The sequence below is a fragment of the Micromys minutus genome, assembly GCF_963924665.1.
Source record: "Micromys minutus genome assembly, chromosome: 32".
Classification (NCBI taxonomy): Eukaryota; Metazoa; Chordata; class Mammalia; order Rodentia; family Muridae; genus Micromys; species Micromys minutus.
The window spans coordinates 2,043,221-2,062,936 of record NC_137967.1 but is presented as its reverse complement, the minus strand read 5'-3'; the positions used below and the strand labels follow the sequence as shown (position 1 = coordinate 2,062,936).

The following is a 19,716-nucleotide window of genomic DNA, read 5'->3' as shown; positions in this document are numbered from 1 at the left end:
GGCAATGTGTTTGTCTCTGACCTGCGACTCTTTTTGGACCCAATTTTTGTCTCCTTAGCTCCTTCATCCTTTTCTTTAATAGTCAGCAAGGAAAATGTAGAAGGAAGCCCTGGGTGTGGTCACATACTCCCATAATAGCAGTACTGGAGACACGTTGGGGCCTAGAGTTGGGGGCCAGCCAGGACTGCAGAATGAATCTCTATTTAAAAAAACAAACAGACAAACAAGCGAGAGACACCATGGGCCTAAGGGAAAACAATATGGCTAGTTGGCTAATTAATATCATTAGTCAGGAAAAGGAACAAGGCAATAGGACGACCCTTGAAGAAATACTGCTGAAGACACACAAGACCTGTGCCGGATCTCAGAGGAGGTGTGGCTGTGGATCTCAGAGGAGGTGTGGCTGTGGAACCCAACTTCTAGCAGGAAGCTGAGTAACTGAAACCTGCTGGCAAAGCGAAAATTAGTTTTCTCCAACCACAGTTCAGGCAGGCCCAGTGCCCCAGAGTGGCAGGCTGATGCGAAACGAACCCAAGGATTTTGTTTGTTTCGGTTTGCTTTTGGATTTTTTTTTTTTTTTTTTTTTTTTTTTTTTTGTCTTATTGGTCTTTTGCTTGTTTTGATCCTTGTGTTTTGCGAGTCTCGTGTGCTTCTTGGGTTTTTTTGTTTTTTTTTTTTTTTTTTTTTTTTTTCCCCGTTGTTTGTTTCTGAAAGATAAAAAGAACATAAAGGTTAGATGGGTAGGAAAATGGAGGGAGGAGATCTGGAAGGAGTTGGGGGAGGGAAAACATTATCAAAATAGAGTGTATGAAAACGTCTTAAAAAACAAAAACAAACAAACAAACAAAAAAATCAGAACAGAGACAACAATACTCCTTCCCCCAGCCCGACCCCTAGAGATAAAAACATCAGGAGTCAGACAGGTCTTTGTAGGATCAGGATCTGTTAGGGGAACTTCTTTCTCATGGGAACCTGGCTTTTGTGAGACACAGGAGTATTGTCCAGCCCAGATTCCAGAGGGAGGATTAATGGCAAGGGCACTAGTCCTTCATATTGTAATGAAAACTAGCTTTCTAATTACTGTCTTCCTAGTACAATCTGGGTTTCTTAGTTGTAGAGATAAAGCCACAGATGTTCACAGTTATTACTTAGATGCCTGCTCCTTTCCCATCTCCATCTTTGAGGTTTGATGAATGTGCTGGCTGGTTTTGTGTCAACTTAACACAAGCTGGAGTTATCACAGAGAAAGGAGCCTCAGTTGAGGAGATGCCTCCATGAGATTCAGCTGTAAGGCATTTTCTCAACTAGTGATCAAGGGGGAGGGCCCCGCCCATTGTGAGTGGTGCTATCCCTGACCCAGCCCGTTGTGGGTGGAGCTGTTCCTGGGCTGGTAGACCTGCGTTCTATAAGAAAGCAGGCTGAGCAAGCCAGGGGAAGCAAGCCAGTAAATAACATCCCTCCATGGCCTCTGCATCAGCTCCTGCTTCCTGACCTGCTTGAGTTCCAGTCCTGACTTCCTTTGGTGATGAACAGCAATGTGGAAGTGTAAGCTGAATAAACCTCTTCCTCCCCAACTTGCTTCTTGGTCATGATGTTTGTGCAGGAATAGAAACCCTGACTGAGACACTGAGTTTAGTGATGATCTGTTCTTCTCACTTCCGACCTCTCTTTCTCCTTGAGATGCATCCTTTCTCCGGTACCTATACCTGTGTGTGGACTTTACTTCTGTGTGCAGAAGCCATTAAGTGTCTTCTTAGACTTCATGGATCATCTCACCTGATGCTTGTAATGAAGGGTCTTTGTTTCTCCTTTGGTTCTAAAGGACAGCTTTGCTGGATAGAGCCATCTTAGATGCAGTTATTTTATCTGGAGGCATGGGCTGTTCAGCCATCCTGGCCTTTGACACTTCTGCTGACAGGTCTGCTGTTATCTTGGAAGACCTATCTTTGTAAGTAACTCTGCATATCTCCTACAGCTATGGGCACTCTTTCTGTCCTATACTCTTGGCTCTTTAATGATAAGAAAGGGAGCGATGGACTTGGGAAGTGGCCCCACAGTTAAAAACAGTTAGCTGCTTTTCCAGAAGGCAGCTCATGGTCATCTGAATATCCAGATACGACTCCTCTGGTTTCTGGGGACCTGTACTCCCGTGCACACAGGCACACATGCATGCACCATGTGGAGAGGTTATTTTGTGGTTATATCTATTTTAGGTTCTAAATACGTTAGGACTCAGATGCTGTTCTAGTTGACTTTTCTGTTGTGATAAACACTATGACCCAAACCAACTTGGGGGCAAAGGTTTCTTTCAGCTTACAGGTCAGGGTCCACCATAGAAGGGAATCAAGATGGGAACTGAGGCAGAGACCATGGACCACGGACCACTGCTGCTTACAGGCTTACTGTCTGCTACCTTTCTTATATAGCCCAGGGCCCATCTGCCTACAGATGATGCCATTTATTGTAGGCTAAGCCCTCCCACATCACTCACCAAGCAAGACAATTCCTTTCAGACATTGCCACAGGCCAACCTGATTGGGGCAGTTTTATAAGTGAGGGCTGCCCTTCCCTGGATGACTCTTAAGTCAGGTCAAGTTAACAGTAAAAACTAACCACTACATTCCTTTCTCCAAATTTGGGGAACCCCTCCATTGTTTCTACACTGAGTAGGCTTTCCATACATTTCTCTGTAACTAAATTCCTTCTCCTATATCACAGATTTGTTGGTCTGGCTCCCTGGCCTTTGCCAGAGGCCTTGTTTGTGGCCATGACCTCTTGGAGCTTTTCTTTCTATCTAAACGAAACAGTTCTTCAACCTTGTCTTCAATCGCTGGTGGTTCCCCAGGTCTCTGGGTGTTTTCTAGAATCCCCCTCTTTTGCTGAAAGTTCTCTTACATGCTGGAACGTTTCTCATCCAGACCCTTTAAGACATAGTCTTACTAGTAGCCAAGAATGACCTCAAGCTCACACCCCTCATGCCTCAGTGTCCACAGTGCCTAGATTGTTCATACCTATAACTGACTCCTTCATGTCATCCATTGGTTCAGTTGAATCCTGTGGTCATATATTTTTTCACAGCCCACTTTACTAAGGGTTCAACCTCATCTCTAGCTCACCACCCACAAGAGATAGTGGAAAGGAAAGGTTAGTAGGATATGGGGAAAGTGGACTCCTTTAGAAATAGTTCTTTGGGGTGACTTCAATCTTCATCGTTCTCAGTTCAGTCCGCCAGCAAACACCAAACACGAATCAGCAGGTGCAGTACAGCTGACTTGGCAGACACCACACACGAATCAGCAGGGGCCAGTTCAACCCAGAAGAAACTGCAGAGGCTCACCAACCGCCTTTTGTCTGAGGAAGGGGCAAGAAGCTGCAGGAACCTCATGAGTTCCTTGGCGAGTTTCTCTCTATGAAGTCACCACAAGTGAAGCTCAGCAATGTAGTGTAAAGTGAACCAAATCACGCACACATCTTTAGCAAAGAACAGCAAGATGGAGTAAAGCAAACCAATGCTCAAGTTCCCACTGTCTATGGGTCACAGTTATATTCTTTCTAAATATTAATGATCCTTTCATGTGTTTCCAGTAGCAAAACATCCTTTCACTTGTGTCTGCTTCAGAAAACATTCTTTCACATGTCTGATTTAGAAAAAAACATCCTTTTTACCTGTCTGCCCTAGGGAAACATCATTATATATAACCCAAGTCTTCAAAGAAACCAGAAATGTTCACCTTAGAATTCTCTCTAAGATTGTTAATCATTTTAAAAAGCTAGGTTTTTGAATTCTCTGTCTGACATTCTAGCTTTTCAATATCCTTGGGTTCAGCTGTCGAAGAGCTGTTTTGGGGAGCCACGTTGCTTTCCTTTTCACATTTCTCCTTTCTAAATGGTGGGTTGTGCATCGATTGGGATGGATATCTGTTACCATTTATTTGAGGGGGTTCCTTAGTTGGGCAGCCTTTTCTTGAGTGTCCGCTCCCCAAGATCATTCAGTGAGGAGGCAAACTGTTACAGTGCCACCCTCTGTAGTTGTGGCTTTGGCTTGCTCTCCCCATTGGGGGCGGGTAGGTTGGAGTCACACCCCATCTCCCCCTGACCAGCCTCTCTTCCCCACCCCCATGCCTTTCAGTTGCTTTGATGCTTTTCTTCTCTAAGTCTCTTTGGGCTGTAGTCTAGGAATCTCTGTTCTTCATTGCTCCAACTTATTGATGGAGTCACACATCAGAAGTTCCTAACAGGCCACCTTGCCCTGGCAGCCTCCGCTGGAGTGACAGGAATGCTGGCCATGTATTATGCCTTCCCTTACACTCCTGCCACTCAGCCCAGGGGCTTCTCAAACATGTCAGGTGCTTGCTTCTCAGGCTGTCTTCATATTGTTTCTGCCCTCTGTTTGCTTTCTTCTGTTAAAACTTCCTTTCCTTCAAACCAGAGCTGAAATACTACATTCTCACCACTCACTTTTTGTCGACTTGTACTTTTTTTTTTATATTTTATTATCTATGTATGTGATCCATATAGTGGCATGTTGTACTGCGTCCATACCTAAGCCCAGCTGTTTAGTCCTCGTATCCCTTAGTTTCGTTGACTGCATCTTCTAAAATGTGCCTGACAAATGTACTCAAGCTGGGAGGTGGTGGCACACACTTTTAATGCAGCACTCAGGAGGCAGAAGCGGGAAGATCTCTGAGTTCCAGCCCAGCCTAGTCTACAGAACGAGTTCCAGGACAGCCAGAGCTACACAGAGAAACTCTGTCTCAAAGACCCCAAAAACGTGAAGGGAGATCTTACTGAAAAAGACTGTGAAGGACTGGTGACATGCTGCCCAGCCTGTCAGTTTGAACTCGATCTGAGAACCCACAGGGTACAATGAGAAGTCTGACTCTTGCAAACCATCCTCTGACCTCTACACATGGGTCATCTTTGGCCCTCTGGCTTTAGCAGGTGACTGTTTTCTGGAGACTTCTTAGTTGATTCCCATAATGATATACATAAGATTTAGTCCTCGCAATAACCCCCCATCTATGTCTGTATGTGATATCCATGAAAGATGTGTGTGTGTAAGAGAGAGTGTGTATGTGAGGATGTGTAAGTGTGTGAGTGTGTATGAGTGAGTGTGTGTGTATGTGTGAGTGCGTGTGTATATGTGTGAGTGTGTGTTTGTGTGTGAATGTGTGTGAGTATGTGTGACTGAGTGTGTGTGAGTGTGTGTGAGTGAGTGTGTGAGTGTGTTTGTGAATGTGTGTGTGAATGTGTGTGTGAGTGTGTGAGTATGTGTGACTGAGTGTATGTGAGTGTGTGTGAGTGTGTGTGAGTGAGTGTGAGTGAGTGTATGAGTGTGTGTGTGTGAATGTATGTGTGAATGTATGTGTGTGTGTGTGAGTGTGTGCATGTTTGACTGTTTCTACTGCTTTGCCATGATTTTTGTTTAGCTCACCCCTGCTCAGCAATTTGCTCTGGAGCACACTGTCATGACGCTGTAGTAGCTCCCGCCACTACTTCTTCAGATGATGGCTTCGAAAGCAGAAGGCAAGAACAGTGGCAAAGAGAGCTTCCTTTCCACCTGAATCTGAAAGGAAAAAAAATTTTAAAAGATTTATTTTTTATATTTATATGGGTGCACTGTAGCTGTTCTCAGACACACCAGGAGAGGACATCATATTCTACTATAGATGGTTGTGAGCCATCATGTAGTTGCTGGGAATTGAACCCAGGACCTCTGGAAGAGCAGTCAGTGCTCTTAACCACTGAGCCATCTTTCAACTTGCTTCTTGGTCATGATGTTTTGTGCAGGAATAGCAACACTGACTAAGACAGGGATCGTGCTCAACATTTGGGGCAATTCTGGTTCTGAGCAGGCAGGTGACCCAGGACGGTTCCAAGAACAAGACAAGAAGTTAGTCTGGGAATTTAGGGACCCAGAGCCACTTGGGGAAGCCTGGAAAGTTTGACCACCAGCAGAAGGAGACAGCATTAGGGGAGGGATGAGGGCAGGTCCCTCTAGGCTGGTTAACTCATGCTCCCTAGGTTGTTTGTTACCTTTGAGGGCAGGATTGAGGAGAGCTAAGGTTGGAGGGGAAAATTCTTGTGACCCTACAGGTAAAGGAAGGAGGTGGAGGGAAAACAACTTGTCTTTATAACTCTTTGAAAATTTCATACAAGTGCATGATGTGTCTTAATCATCTTGAGCCCCACCACATGTCCATTCCAATCTCATGTTCTCCTTTACGGACTTTTTATTTATTACAGTCAAAACCCCTGAGTATAGTTAGTACTGCCCATATGCCCATGGATGTGGCATCATCCACTGGGACACAGGTGACTGTCTTAGTTTGGGTTTCATTGCTGTGAATAAACACCATGGCCAAGGCAACTCTTATAACAGCAATCATTTAATGAGGACTGGCTCACACATCAAGAGGTTCAGTCCATGATCATTATAGTGGGAAGCATGGCAGCATGCAGGCAGACACAGTGCTAGAGGAGCTGAGAGCTCTATATCTTGATCAGAAGGCAGTCAAGAGGCTCTCTCTTCCCCACTGGGTGGAGCTAGAGTGCACTCGGAGACCTCAAGCCTATGCACTTCCTCCAACAAGGCCACGCCCCCTAATAGTGCCACTTCCCATGGGCCAGGTGTATTCAAACCACCACAATAACCTACTAATAGTTACCACCCCAAGGGACTCTCCCTCCTGCCGCAGCCAGCAACGGCCATACCTTCTCTGCTAGGAGTGCGGCCCCCAAACCTCTCCCAGTCTAGCTGGATTGCCTTTGCTCAGATAGCCAGAGCTGCTGTGCATTTGTATGGGGCGCCTGCCTTGTTACACTCAAACAACAGCATTTCCCAGCTCTCCTCCATCCTCCCTTCCCCCCGAGCTCAGAGCAGTCGGTTAATATGGATGCAACATAAACGGACGGACAGCCTGTCAAACGTTTCTCTCTAAGTATTTAGTTTTCATCCACAGTTTGAGTTTTCTTTTCTTTTTTTAAAATTGTGGTGTAGTAGTTAGTGCAGATACGCGGTGCTGTTCAGGGCGCTGAGAATAAGCCGCTGTGGATGCCCAGCCACAGAGTGAGGGGTCCCAAGACCATGGAGAGCCAGTTATCGCAGCGCATGTAACAGTGAGCCTGTGCCGAAGGAGGGAGTAGTGAGCAGACACCGTGAAGGAAAGAAGGAGTAAAACCTCAGCAAAACAACTCTTGGGAGCCGGTCAAATACAGCAAGGCCAGAATTTTAGTAAAGGGAATTCTCTTCTTTTCTCTTTCTTTTCAAATTTAGTATTTACTTATTTTATTACATATACAGCATTCTGCCTGCATTTTGGCCTGTAGGCCAGAAGAGGGCACCAGATCCCATTACAGATGGTTGTGAGCCACCACGTGGTGGCTGGGAATTGAACTCAGGACCTCTGGAAGAGCAGTCAGTGCTCTTAACCCCTGAGCCATCTCCCTAGACCAGGAATCCTCTTAAGTAGATCTGCTGTTTGCTGGAAGCCTCTTCTATTTCTACATGGTCAACTTAATTTATTTTTTAAGTTTATTAGACAGGGTCTCTTGTATCTCAGGCTTGATCTTGTTGTGTAGTCAAGGATGAAGCTGACATTTTGATCCTCCTGTCTCCAGCTTCTGGGTGTTTGGGTTACAGGTCACCACACCTGGTTTTATACAGTGCTGGGAATAGGAACTAGAGCTTCCTTTATGCTGGGCAAGCAGGCTGCCAACTGCGTTACATCTCCAGACCTAAATGGTTAACTCATATGAACAAGACAAGTCCCTGTGTTAACAGAAAGAAAATGAGGGGTGGGGGGTGGGGTGGGAGTGGTGTCTGCTGTGGTCAGAGAAGCCTGTGTTTGCCGTACAGCTATGGGTAAAGCAGGGGCTCCGCTAAGTAAGACCCGCACACACAGAGACACTCACACAGACAGACTCCACAGTAGGGGGGGAATCATTGGGAGAGCGGCCAGCAAGGGTGAGTGGGGGCTAGGGAATGGCACTGGGACTGATATATTTGATCATAGCACATTGCTTAATACATTGCATATCTGTATTGTCAAAGTCATTTTAAAAAGTACAATGAATGGAAAGAGCATCAAACTCATAACTTCCCGTGTGTGTGTGTGTGTGTGTGTGTGTGTGTGTGCACGCGCGTGCATTGTGTGCGTATGCTCATGTGTTTCATTTCTTAGTACTTATTTTGCTTTACCTCGTTTCTTAAAATAGGCTAGCATCAGGCTGGGCATGGTGGCACTTGCCACCTAATTCTAGCACTTGGGAGGCAGAGGTAGGTGAATCTCAGTGAGTTCAAGGCCAGCCTGGTTCCAGACATAGCCAGTTCCAGAACAGCCAGGGCTACAACAGAGAAACCCTGTCTCAAAACAAAGCAAAAGTAAAAACAAACAAACAAACAAAAAAGCAGCTAGCACCTACTACTATTTAGCAAAAATTGCTTCAATGTTTTTTTCTTTTTTTAATTCAGGATCTTCCAGGGTCATGTCTGGAGAAGGCATTCAGCCTTATATGAGATCACGACACACTCCCCCTACCCACTGTACTTGGCGGCATCAGAGCCTGGAGGAAGCTCATGACTTCTCCAGTTTACTCCAAGACTAACCCAGCCACCACCGTGGCAGCCGCAGGAACTCTTATGTAGCTCCTGACCCTTACCTCAACAGAACCAAATCTACATGAACCCGGGGCTGCTGTGAAGAAAGCCAGCACTGCGTTCTCCCTCGTTTCTCTCTCACGAAGCTCATGGGTGCATAGTTTATTTGTCTGGCCCCATTCGAGACACTTCGTGCCGGAGATGTGTTGTAAATAGCAGGAAACCTGACGGGCTGCTGCTCACACGCTGCGTGTTAATCTAATTACCAGGGGAGGGGCTTCCAGAAAATGTCTGCCCATCTAGACAGGGCACCTGGAGGACTGTTTCCCCAAGCTTCTAGGACACGCAGTTTTGAAAGTAGTCCCCTTCTCCACCATGTAGAGCCAAGGGAAGAACTCGGTGCTTGTCAACATGGGTTTAGCACAAAGGTAAGACTTACAACAGGTTCATTCTGATGGAGCTTCAGGTCACATGAGCTTGGGGAAACCTGTTTTGGTGTGTGTGTGTGTGTGTGTGTGTGTGGTGTGTTTGAAAAGAGTTCCTAAGACGCTAGGGAGGCAGTTGAAGCAGGGGGCAAGCTGTCAAAGAGTGGCTACCTCAGGGGCCTTGCTGCCAAGAGGCCCTTGGTCACTGTATGAAAGGGCAGCTTTGAATGTGCAGTCCCGGCCAGGCTTGATTTTGCACTGTTTCTGAGTCCTTGATTTCTACAAACAAAATAAAATACCTTGTCGAATGGAGCCCATTGAGCAGGGATGATGGGTTAAGAGTGGGGGTACGAGGTGGCAGCGTGGGTGCTTGTTATCAAGCCGAGGTTGTCCCTTGTTCCTGCAGCCTGTGAAAGGAGCGACGCCAGAGTCTGATGGCTGGGGCAGCATTGATGTGGGGCGACGGGGTAATCGGATTGAAGGGGAGCCATGACATGTTTGTCAGTTCACGTCTCGTCAGTGGAATAATGCGAGGTGCTACCTAGCCGAGGGCTTTGGCCCAAGGTTCAGTTAGCAAGTATCCAGGCCTTACTGGATTCAAAGATAAATTAATTCTCACAGCAGCACGGCTTGATTAGTCTATTTGCATAATAGTAGCAACTCCGCAGAGCGGTTACTCTTTATTTTTTTTTCTTCTGATGGGGTTTGGACCAGAAAAAGGTTTAAAATCATTGGAGAGAAGAATGTGTGGATGGCAACCAAGTAAAGCTGTGCGGCTCCCAGAGCTGCTTTCTGCATCCGGGAGGGCTGAGCTGTGGAGAGGCTTGTCCGTCCTGGTGTGACTCTTGGAGGCAGGGACAACAGTTTTCCTCTCAGGTTGTTCATAGCCTGAGTTCTGGGCTCCCATGGTTCAGAAAGGGGCAGAGCATCCCCTAATGAGGCATCATTTTTGGTTCAGAAATGCAGTAGTTTCAGAAATGCATGGTTCCCGTTCTGAGGCCCTTAGCTCTCTGGGTGCTTGCGAAGAGAACTTCAGGTCTGTTGCCAGTATGGATAAAGTGGTTTGACTTTGTAAAACTCACAGTTTGGGACCTGGTTTGATTCTGTGCCCTTAGTTGGTGAGAACTCGCTAAGCACAGCCTGGTTCTGTTTGAGGGCTCAGCACCCTTAGTCTTTAAGCATGTGCTGAGTATAGCCTCATCTGCTAGGGCTTAAGGACACGTGGTATGCAGCCCTACCCTCTGAGCCATACTGCCAATGTCTCCCTCAGATCATCTGTGCCTACTTTTGAGCACCCCATCCCTATCAGGCCTGTGGACTGTTGACATCCTCTCTCCCCTAGGAGGGGGGGCTGGACTCTCACCTGGTAATTCAACCACACCTCCCAGCCATTTATATGTAATTTTGCCCTAATTGCATACAGCTTTGGGTATAAGGGAGGTCATTCTCAACCTTCCTAATGCTGTAACCCTTTAACGTGGTTCCTCATGTTGTGGTGATACCCCCCCTCCCCAACACACACACACACACACACACACACACACACACACTATAAAATTGTTTTGTTGGTACTTCATAACTGTAATTTTGCTACTGTTGTGAATCATAATGTAAATATCTGATATTCAGGATATCTGATATACAACCTCCAAAGGGGTCGCGACCCATAGGTGCAAAACTGGTGTGCTAGAGTATAATTCTGGGGACCATGGGGCTATGCTGCTATCTTTCATTACTACATAAAGACTTTCCAGTATGACTGCTGTGGTACCACCTGGCTCCTGCCAACAACTCCCTCATCTGTGCTTTGTAAGTCTGACGAATTCGCTGGCTTTTCTGTCAAAAGCCAGGCTCAGATGGAAGAGCATGGGAGAGTGAGTTGGCTTGTTGTTAGGCTCTTAGTAAGTGTGCAGTGGGAGTAGGCCTAGCCAGCATCTCCCTGAAGAAGGAATTTCATTATCGGGGAGCTACCAGATCTGAGTCTTATTTTAGGCAACAGCATCCTAAAAGCAGGATGAATGGAGAATGGCCAAGGTTCATGAGGTTCAGACTTAAATTTCTTTTTTTTAACTTTAAATAGTTTTGGGGGCTGGAGAGATGGCTCATCAGTTAAGAGCACTGTCTGTCTGTTGTTCAGAGATCCTGAGTTTAATTCCCAGCAACCACATGAAGGCTCACAACCACCTCTAATGAGGTCTGATGCCTTCTTCTGGCATGAAGGTGTTTATACAGATAGAACACTCATATATATAAAATAAATACATAAAATCTAGAAAATGGGTTTTTTAAGTGCAAAAAGTTAATTTGGTTCTTTGACAGTCTTGTGTACATAATATGCATATCATATACACATTTTATACATATATGCATACATAAACAGCATATATGTATAAATATGTTCTGGTCACCCTCCCCTCCACTTCCTCTCACCTCCTTCCCATCCCCATCATCCTGCCCCTCACCAATCCCTCTCTCAGATGCATGACCATTGGATTGATGTAACCTTTGGAGCAATGGCCCCTTCTCTCCCTGAAATTATCAGTAGGAAATGGTTCAGCAGTGATGGGGAGAAACCACTGTATATCTCCCACGCCTAGCTGTTGACATGCACATGTTGACCCAGCACAGTCACCCATGGCTGCAGTGAGTCTGTGACTGCGTTGACTGGGTTGCAGCTCTTCTGTCTTCCCAACCCTCCTTCTGCAGTGTTTCTGTCATAAATGTCTTCTTTAGGGCTGAGCCCTCAGCAGTCACTTACTTCTGCCACGCTGTAGAGCCAAGAGTCTTTGCATTCATTCTTGTTCACTGATTAAGGCCAAGAGTAGCATTTGCCTATGTGTATAAGAGTAAATCTTTATAAGGCAGTGCGAGGCTGTGCCAGTTTAGTTATACAACAGTATCATGTTCTCCTCTAGGGCCTGTGGCCTCCTCTACTGTGGTGGTTCAAGTGACAATGACTCATACATTTGAATGCTTGACCCTCAGTTGGTAAAATTGTTTGGGAAGGATTGGGGGGTGTGTTGGAGGAGATAAGTTACTGGAAGTGAGCTTTAAGGTTTCAAAAGACTTCCATGATTCCTAGTGTTTCTCTCTAGCTGGTGGTTGTGTCTCAAGGTGTGAATGCTCAGCTGCTACTTCAGCATTGCGCCTGCCTGCTGCCATTCTCCCACTGTGATGGCCACGGACTCACCCTCCGAAACTGACAGCTTCCTTTCAAGATCCAGTCGATGAAATCACAAACCCACAGCAGCCATGGGTGACTGTGCTGGGTCTGTACAACAATGGGCCCATCAACAACCAGGCATGGATGGAGGAGGCACGCAGTATAAGTTGCCTTGGTTATGATGTCTCATTACAGCAATAGAAAAGTAACTATGACACCCACCATAATTTTTTTAGTGGGTTTACAGTACCAGGCATGGATTCCCTCCTGTGAAGTAGGTCTCAAATCTAATCAGGGAACTTGGTTACATTCATAACTGGTGTGCCATTAATACACAAATGGGCTCATCTCACCTCACAGGTTGGCATTGTAGTTCATAGGATTCTTAACTGGTTAAGACTACTGATGATGCCTTTCTCTCCCAGAATTTCTTCTATCAGTATATAAGCTACCCAGTGGGAAGGCAGCTTCCAGCCCAGTTCTAGTTTGATTTCTCAATATCACATAATACAGGTAGGTATATGGTGGGTGTCAGCATCATGGTCTGATCCTCTTGTTTGATGAGTATACAAAAGAAATAGCAAAGTTTGTTTATTTTCTGGGGCTTCCCTACTGACAACGCAGAAGGAGATGTCTCACCCCTGGCACTGGGGTATTTCTTTAATAACCTGTGGTTTCTGAGAAGAAATTTTACTAGCTATTCAGGCTACCTATCTCCCTTCAGACTCTTTTATTTATAAATATAAATTACATACTTTAATTTGATTAATAAGGCATGAGTTTTCATATGGTATTTTCATAGCCCCTTCATTTTGGTTAGCTCTCTTTTCATCCCCTTCCTGAATAACCTCTTTACCCTCAACTTTCTCAACTCAACTCTCCCATGACCTGTGTTTTATTACCTCATCTCTTGAGGCATTGAGCTATTGAGCTTTCCATGGCCTCCTTCTAGTTTCTTAGGTTCTACAGAAACTCCGAACCAGGATCCACTTATGAGGGACAATGTACAGCGCTTGTCTGTCTGTGCCTCAGTTTCCTTACTCAGGTTTTTTTTTTTTTTTTTTTTTTTTTTTTTTTTTTAACAATTCTAGCCATTTGCCTTCGAATTTCAATCAGATTGTGGATATGTTGGTTTTTTGTTTTTTGGTTTTTTTTTTTTCCTGAGAAACACCCAGTAACAAAAAATAAAATTTAAATACACTAAGAAATAATTCTGGGGAAACTGTCTTTGATGGATTTTGGGATTTTCCCATGAAGAAGTTATAGTTCTCTAGGTGTTCTTTGGTGCCTCAGAGTCATTCTCATTACTCTCTCTTTTTTTGTGTTTTAAGGTTTTTATTTATTTATGACTTACATGAACCACTGTGTGGGTGCTAGGAATAACTCCTGGGTCCTCCAGAAGAACAGGCAGTGCTCTTAACCACCGAGCCATCTCTAGCCCTATTACTTAAATTTTTAAATTATGTGTGTGCATGTGTGCCTGTGCGTGTGTGTGTGCTTGTGACTGCATGTAGATTTATGTTAAGGTGATACATGATTGGACAGAGAGAGATAGGTGGGGAAAGGTGGAGGAGCAGAAGTGAAGGCAGAGGGGGAAGAGGTTGCTGGAGGAGATGGAGGCAGATGTTTATGTCTCTCTCGGCGCATCTCTTCCCAAATAAGGTTATTATGAATGTTTTATGAGGGATGGAATTGTACAAGATCATTTATCTAGGTGGGCAACTTAGATTTCACCAATTGGATCAGAGTGTTTTGGTGTGTTCTTTGATATGGCAACTTACTTGAGTTCAAAGGGTGAACTGGCAGGACACATAAGTCCCGCCACAGAGTTGGTGTGTGTGTGTTTTGTGTGTAAGGTCTGGCAACAATATGCCAAGGGAATTGTGTAAGAACATGTCGGGCAGTCATAACCACCCAGGACAGAAGCAGCAGTGCCAGATAGAGTGACCCTCGCTAGAGTAAGAACTCTAGAGGCGGCCTGGAGTGCCAAGTAGTGTGGGAACTGCGTGTGTGCATTCGGGCATCTGCAGAGTGAGACCTCGAGGGCCGATAAAAGGATAAGCCATTTTTAATATTTACTGCAACAACTGCAGTTTCTCTCAGTGAGCACAAGAGGGTGGTGAGTTCTGCTTGGAGCTGTAGTAAACAGGTAATTATGACATGGGGGTTAGGAACTGAACTTGGGTCTTTTGCAGGAGTCGCGGCAAGTGCTCTTAACCACGGAGCCGGAGCCGTCTGAGTAACCCTAACCTTCTGATTCCAGTTGCTCTTCTTCCCTGCTGTGCTGTGGTAAGAAAACATGGAGGTCCTCAAACGAGGCGGTCATGTTGGCTTGGGATGCTGCTGTTCCTACCAGGTTATAGGTGCTGACATGTTAAAGATAGAAGGAAGAAAGATCCATTTTCTAATTGCACAATGAGTTCCAACTTTCGTTGTGGAAACTTCTGCTGTGAGGGAATACCAGCAGCACGTGCTCAGTGGAGGCCAATCAAGTGTTTAACTTACTTGATTCCCTGCAGGGTGACTATTAGAAAAGGCTGCTTTCTGGAAAAAGTATTCAAGGACAGCTGTCCCAAGTGCCTTCTCTCACCCCAGGGACTGTGTTGAGGGCGTGGGAATCATCACATTAGGCTTTGTCCCAGATGAGAAATGTATAGGTGAAATGTATAGGTGAAATGTATAGGTGAAATGTATAGGTGAAATGTATAGGTGAAATGTATAGCAATTGCATGTACAGAATCCCAGCCATGGCTCATCATCGAGAGGGAAACAGGCATCCTCTGGCTTAGAGACAAATGGCTGTCTATAACAAAAAGGCTCAGAAAGCTTCTCAGACGGAATCACCTGGCTTTTGTCAACAATTTCTGTTCTTGCCCAGTGAGTTGGGTTTTGCTGTTGATGTGAATAAAAATGGGAATGCTCAGTATAGGAATTGTGGTTTGACTCTTCCGTGCCATGAGGACTCGGTAAATCATATCTGAACAGCATGAAGGCAGAGAGAGGTAGACTTGTCAGACGGTACCTGTCCCTCCCATTCAGGCACTAACCATGCCCCACCTATGTTGGGTCTGTTCCCCCCACCCTGACCCCCAGCATAGAGGTAGCCATTTCGTCCCATGCCTGCCGGTTATTTCATGTTGTTGTGGTAACATGCCAGCCAGTCACTGACACAGAGAAATACAGAAAAATAACTCAGAGCAAGGTCCTGCTGACCATATATCTGGTTAATCTTCTTCATGAGGTTTGTTAATCTTAAATTCCACAAAGCTTTACGTAGGACCCATATTTACTGCAACACCCATCACATTCAGTGTGAACTGGTATGTCTAAAATGGCTTAGGTCAGAGCTCAGCACTAAGCAGTACTTCCTGCGTACAAGCTCGCTGTGGTTTTTGAGGTTTTAGCCTTTATAAACGGACAGAGAAAGAAGTTCAGGGTAGTAGCCTCAGTCCGGAATTCTGAGCTACAGCTTAGGGATATTATGTGTTCAGTAAACCATCCCTTTCTGACTGAGATCAGTATTTGTATGGTTTGTGGGGTGACTCTTGGACCCCAACAACCCACTAGGTTCCCAAGATCAGCAGAGGTTGGGAATGTTCAGGGAGGTCTGGCTGTAGGCTACAATGCCTATTTCCAAGGAACCATTTTTCCCTTGAGGTGTGTGAGAGTCCATTCATCTGTCTTTGAGTAAAAAGAGTAAGTGGGTAAAGGTTGGCTTCCTCAACACCAGGAGCCCAAACAGCTGTAGAGAACCTAGGATGTTTTCTCCCTAAATCCTGAAGAGAAACACTTGCTGAACAAGGGTAGCTACTGTGTGCAAAACCCTGCTGATTATGATCGCTGACTGCTAATAAGAGCTGTCTGGAAAGTCAGCAAGAACCAGTAAGTGGAAGGGTCTGCTTTCTTACTCTTCACACGAAGGTTCTGAGCAGACTCCATGCACCTCCTGGTTCTTAAGTAGGCGCCTGTGCCCTGCTGTTCTGGTTTTGCTAGCAGGGGATTGATGGAGAAGCAGAGAAGGGGGCTGAAGGACTGCAGTGACCTGCCCACTTGTCTAGGTGGCTCAAGAGCCTGCTGCTGAGCAGGGCAACCTGTGACTTAGAGGGAAGGTGGTTCTGTTGGCTCAACAAGACCCAGGCGCTTGTCCTGGGTAGAAACAGTCCACACAGAAGCCTGCAAGCTCAGTCAGGGATCTGCGAGGTTTAGTACCATCTGTGCCTCTGGTCACATTTTTTTTTCTTTTAAAGACTTATTTATTGAGTATATGAGTGCTCTGTCTGCATGTACAGCTGCACACCAGAAAAGGGGCATCCGATCCCTTTACAGATGACTGTGAGCCACCATGTGGTTGCTGGGAATTGAACTCAGGACCTCTGGAAGAGCAGTCAGTGCTCTTAACCACTGAGCCATCTCTCCATCTTCCCTACTTCTCAACACTGCCCCTCCTCCCTCACCATAGGGCCTTGCACAAACTAGCTAACCCCTTTGACTGACATTTTCTCCTGTTATTTATTTATTTATTTATTTATTTATTTATTTATTTGATTTTTTGGGGGAAATGAGGTGGGGGTGGGGCAGGGTGGTGTGAGGATTGTCTGTTTTTTGAGACAGGATTTATATGTGTGACCCTGGCTGTCCTGGAACTCACTCTTCAGACCTGGCTGGACTTGAACTCAGAGATCTTCCTGCCTCTGCCTCTTGAGTGCTGGGATCAAAGGCCTGGGCCACACTACTACTGCCTCTTTTATTTCTAAACCTCTACCTCACACCTACTTCTGGGCATCATTTAGAAATAACCCCATCGGGGCTGGAGAGATGGCTCTGCCTGGTGGTTTACTGGCTACGTTTGCAGAGGACCCACCTGGCGGCTCACAAACATCTGTAACCTTCACAGGCACCAGGCAGGCATATAGTAAATATGCAGGAGAAAAAGACATACCCATAAAATAAAATAAGCCTTTGAAAATCCTTTCTGGTGAGTATCCACCTGTTCTCATGTGCTGATCTGACTTCTAATTAAAAAAGCACTTAACTTTTTATCTATATCTTGTGGGGGTATGGGCATAAATGCAGACTCATATACTCATGTGGGGGTCAGAGGATAACTTAGCGGTTCCCCTCTCCCACCACACAGACTCCAGGCACTGGAATCAGATTGTCAGGCTCAGAGCAAGCCCAGAGCTTGCTGGGTCATGTTGTCAGCCCACAGTCTCAGTTTTGTTTTGTGTATATTAATGTATGAATGAGCCTGGGTAGAGCTCAGGAAACCAGAAAGCTCCTCCCTGCCCCAGCCCTCCCCAGGGAAGGAAGGAAAGAAGTTTTTAAACATATCAGCTTGGCTTCCTATGTTTGCCCCTTGAGCATGCTATAGTGTTCTTACAGCCTAGCCTCTGAGGTCACAAAGCATGGGCCCAAGCACAGCAACTGGCCATCTATCCCTTGGAAAGGACATGCAGGAGGATTGTGAGTTCAAAGCTAACTTGGGTCCGCATATTGAGACTGTCTCATCAGCACCCTCTCTGAAGGGACTAATAAACTTTGGTTGGTGCTCTCCTTACCCAAGCCAATAACCTGTCTTCATCTTGTCATCTTCGTACAAAAGCACAAAGACACTCAAAGGCCAGCACCATGATGCCAGACCATGGGACAGGGTAAGCTATTCAAGATTCCTCCACTGCCCGCCTTTCTTTCTTTCTTATTTGTATTCAATACATTGTCTCACTACGTAACCCTGGCTGGCCTGGAACTCACTACGTACGGTAGGCTGTCCTTGGACTCACAGAGATCTGCCTGCCTCTGTCCTCTGAGTGCTGGGATGAATGTCACCACATCCAGACTTCCACAGCCTTTCAACACCCACAACTGATACCACACACAGCTGGGGTCAGCTGTCATTGGGAGTGCAGTTCAGACTGCAGATTTCAGGGTGACACAGATGGTATTGTGGCCTCAAGGCCATGTTCTGGGAGAGCTGTCAAACTGCAGCAGACAGCCAATCATACATGGGACCAGGGTGGGTGTGACTGGTCATTTCCATTTGCTGAATGACAGTCCTGAAGCTCACAGACCAGGCCAAGTGATTTTTCCCAAGGCCACAGACTGGGAGAGTACTAAGTGCCAGACAGCAAGATATCCAGGATTTATCTTCCTTACACCCCGACACCCTGACTCTTTTCCATGTGTCTCAGAAATAGTGGGTGTTCCTATTAACTTCAGTCTGAGGAATTGAGGTCCCGCCTAGAGCTCGGGTTCTTTCAGCATCCTGTGAGGTAGGAAGGATAATACTTGAAGATGTCAAAGTAAAACCACTCCTCAAGCCTCATGGGCTCCACCCACAGGCTTTGCAGAAGTGGTTCACACCCACTGGGAGATAGCATGGTGCTGAGGACAAAGAAGCCAGAGGAAGACCCATGCCTCTGGATCCCATGTGACTGTTTCAAGGGTGTTTCTAATACCTGTTTCCTTATGCCCACGCAGAAACTGTGTAGCTCACCATCTCTTATCACAAAGAACCGTGTGAAAAATCAACTCCCAGTTGATGTCAGCCTTGATTATCATGGACAAAAGAGAGAGAGATCTTGAGTTTTACTGGCCTGGGCCCCGCCTGAAAAAGATAAACCAACGAAGGGCCTGACCACAGCATGTGCCAAAGAAGATATTCAATGATGCAGTGGTACCCACAGGCTCCCGGTCAACATCTTATACCTGTCCTTCCATGTGTCACTCCAGAAACAATGAGTACACTGCCACCACCTTCCTCTCTGTCACTGACCTAGACGGTTTCCAACTCGGGATGCCCCACCCTGCTAGAAGGCTTGGCAAGCTTTGTTTCCTTCAGCTATCAAGAGCCATTTGCTCTGGGAGACCATCCTGTCTCCCCCACCCTCAACTGCAGAGCTGAATCTCTCATGGGAGGAACTCTCCTTTATAACTGAACACATCCAGAGCAAATACATGGACCCTTTTCCTCCCAAGCCTCCCATTCCCCAGCCCCATTACAAGGCACGTGCAAAAAGGCACTCAGGAAAGACTGAGGGTGTTGCCTCATTTAATCCCAAGGCCACCCCATTTAACACATGGTGATACTGAGTTGAAACACGGAAGGACTTCGATGAACTGGTAACTCAAGGTAGCAAATCCAGCAGTGCCCACTGCCAACATACTTGCTCCTCTGCCAGGCCACACCAACTGTGAGTGACTGACTATCCATGCAAGGCTGGCCATACCAACAACCGGAGGAGCACCAGGAAAACCCCTCAGCAGAGCCACTGACTTTTGTCCTTTCGTGATTATTATGCTTGAGAGACGACGATCTTTTATTCCCAGGCCCTAAAGTCCCTGGGATGGCATTAGGGCTTGGGCTGCACCTGGCTGTCCTTGGGGTCTTTGTGTGTTCCCCTTACCCTGCGGTCTCTTCTCGCAGACGAACCTGTTTGAAGTTTCGATTCATCTCCTTCTATACTCGTGGGGGTTCTGAACTTTGTGCGTCTTTGAAATAAGCCCCGCTGGGTCTGTCAGCTGTATGGCTC

General features: G+C 46.1%; 1 pseudogene across 1 annotated transcript in view; it reads left to right on the top strand.

Annotated features, from left to right (window-relative positions):
• Positions 1 to 19,716, top strand: part of LOC308414056 (meiosis regulator and mRNA stability factor 1-like) — a 31,604-nt pseudogene that overhangs the window by 5,330 nt on the left and 6,558 nt on the right. Inside the window, exon 2 of the transcript in view lies at positions 9,431 to 9,491. The product of the transcript in view is annotated as a meiosis regulator and mRNA stability factor 1-like (transcript). The remainder of the gene's footprint in view (positions 1 to 9,430; positions 9,492 to 19,716) is intronic.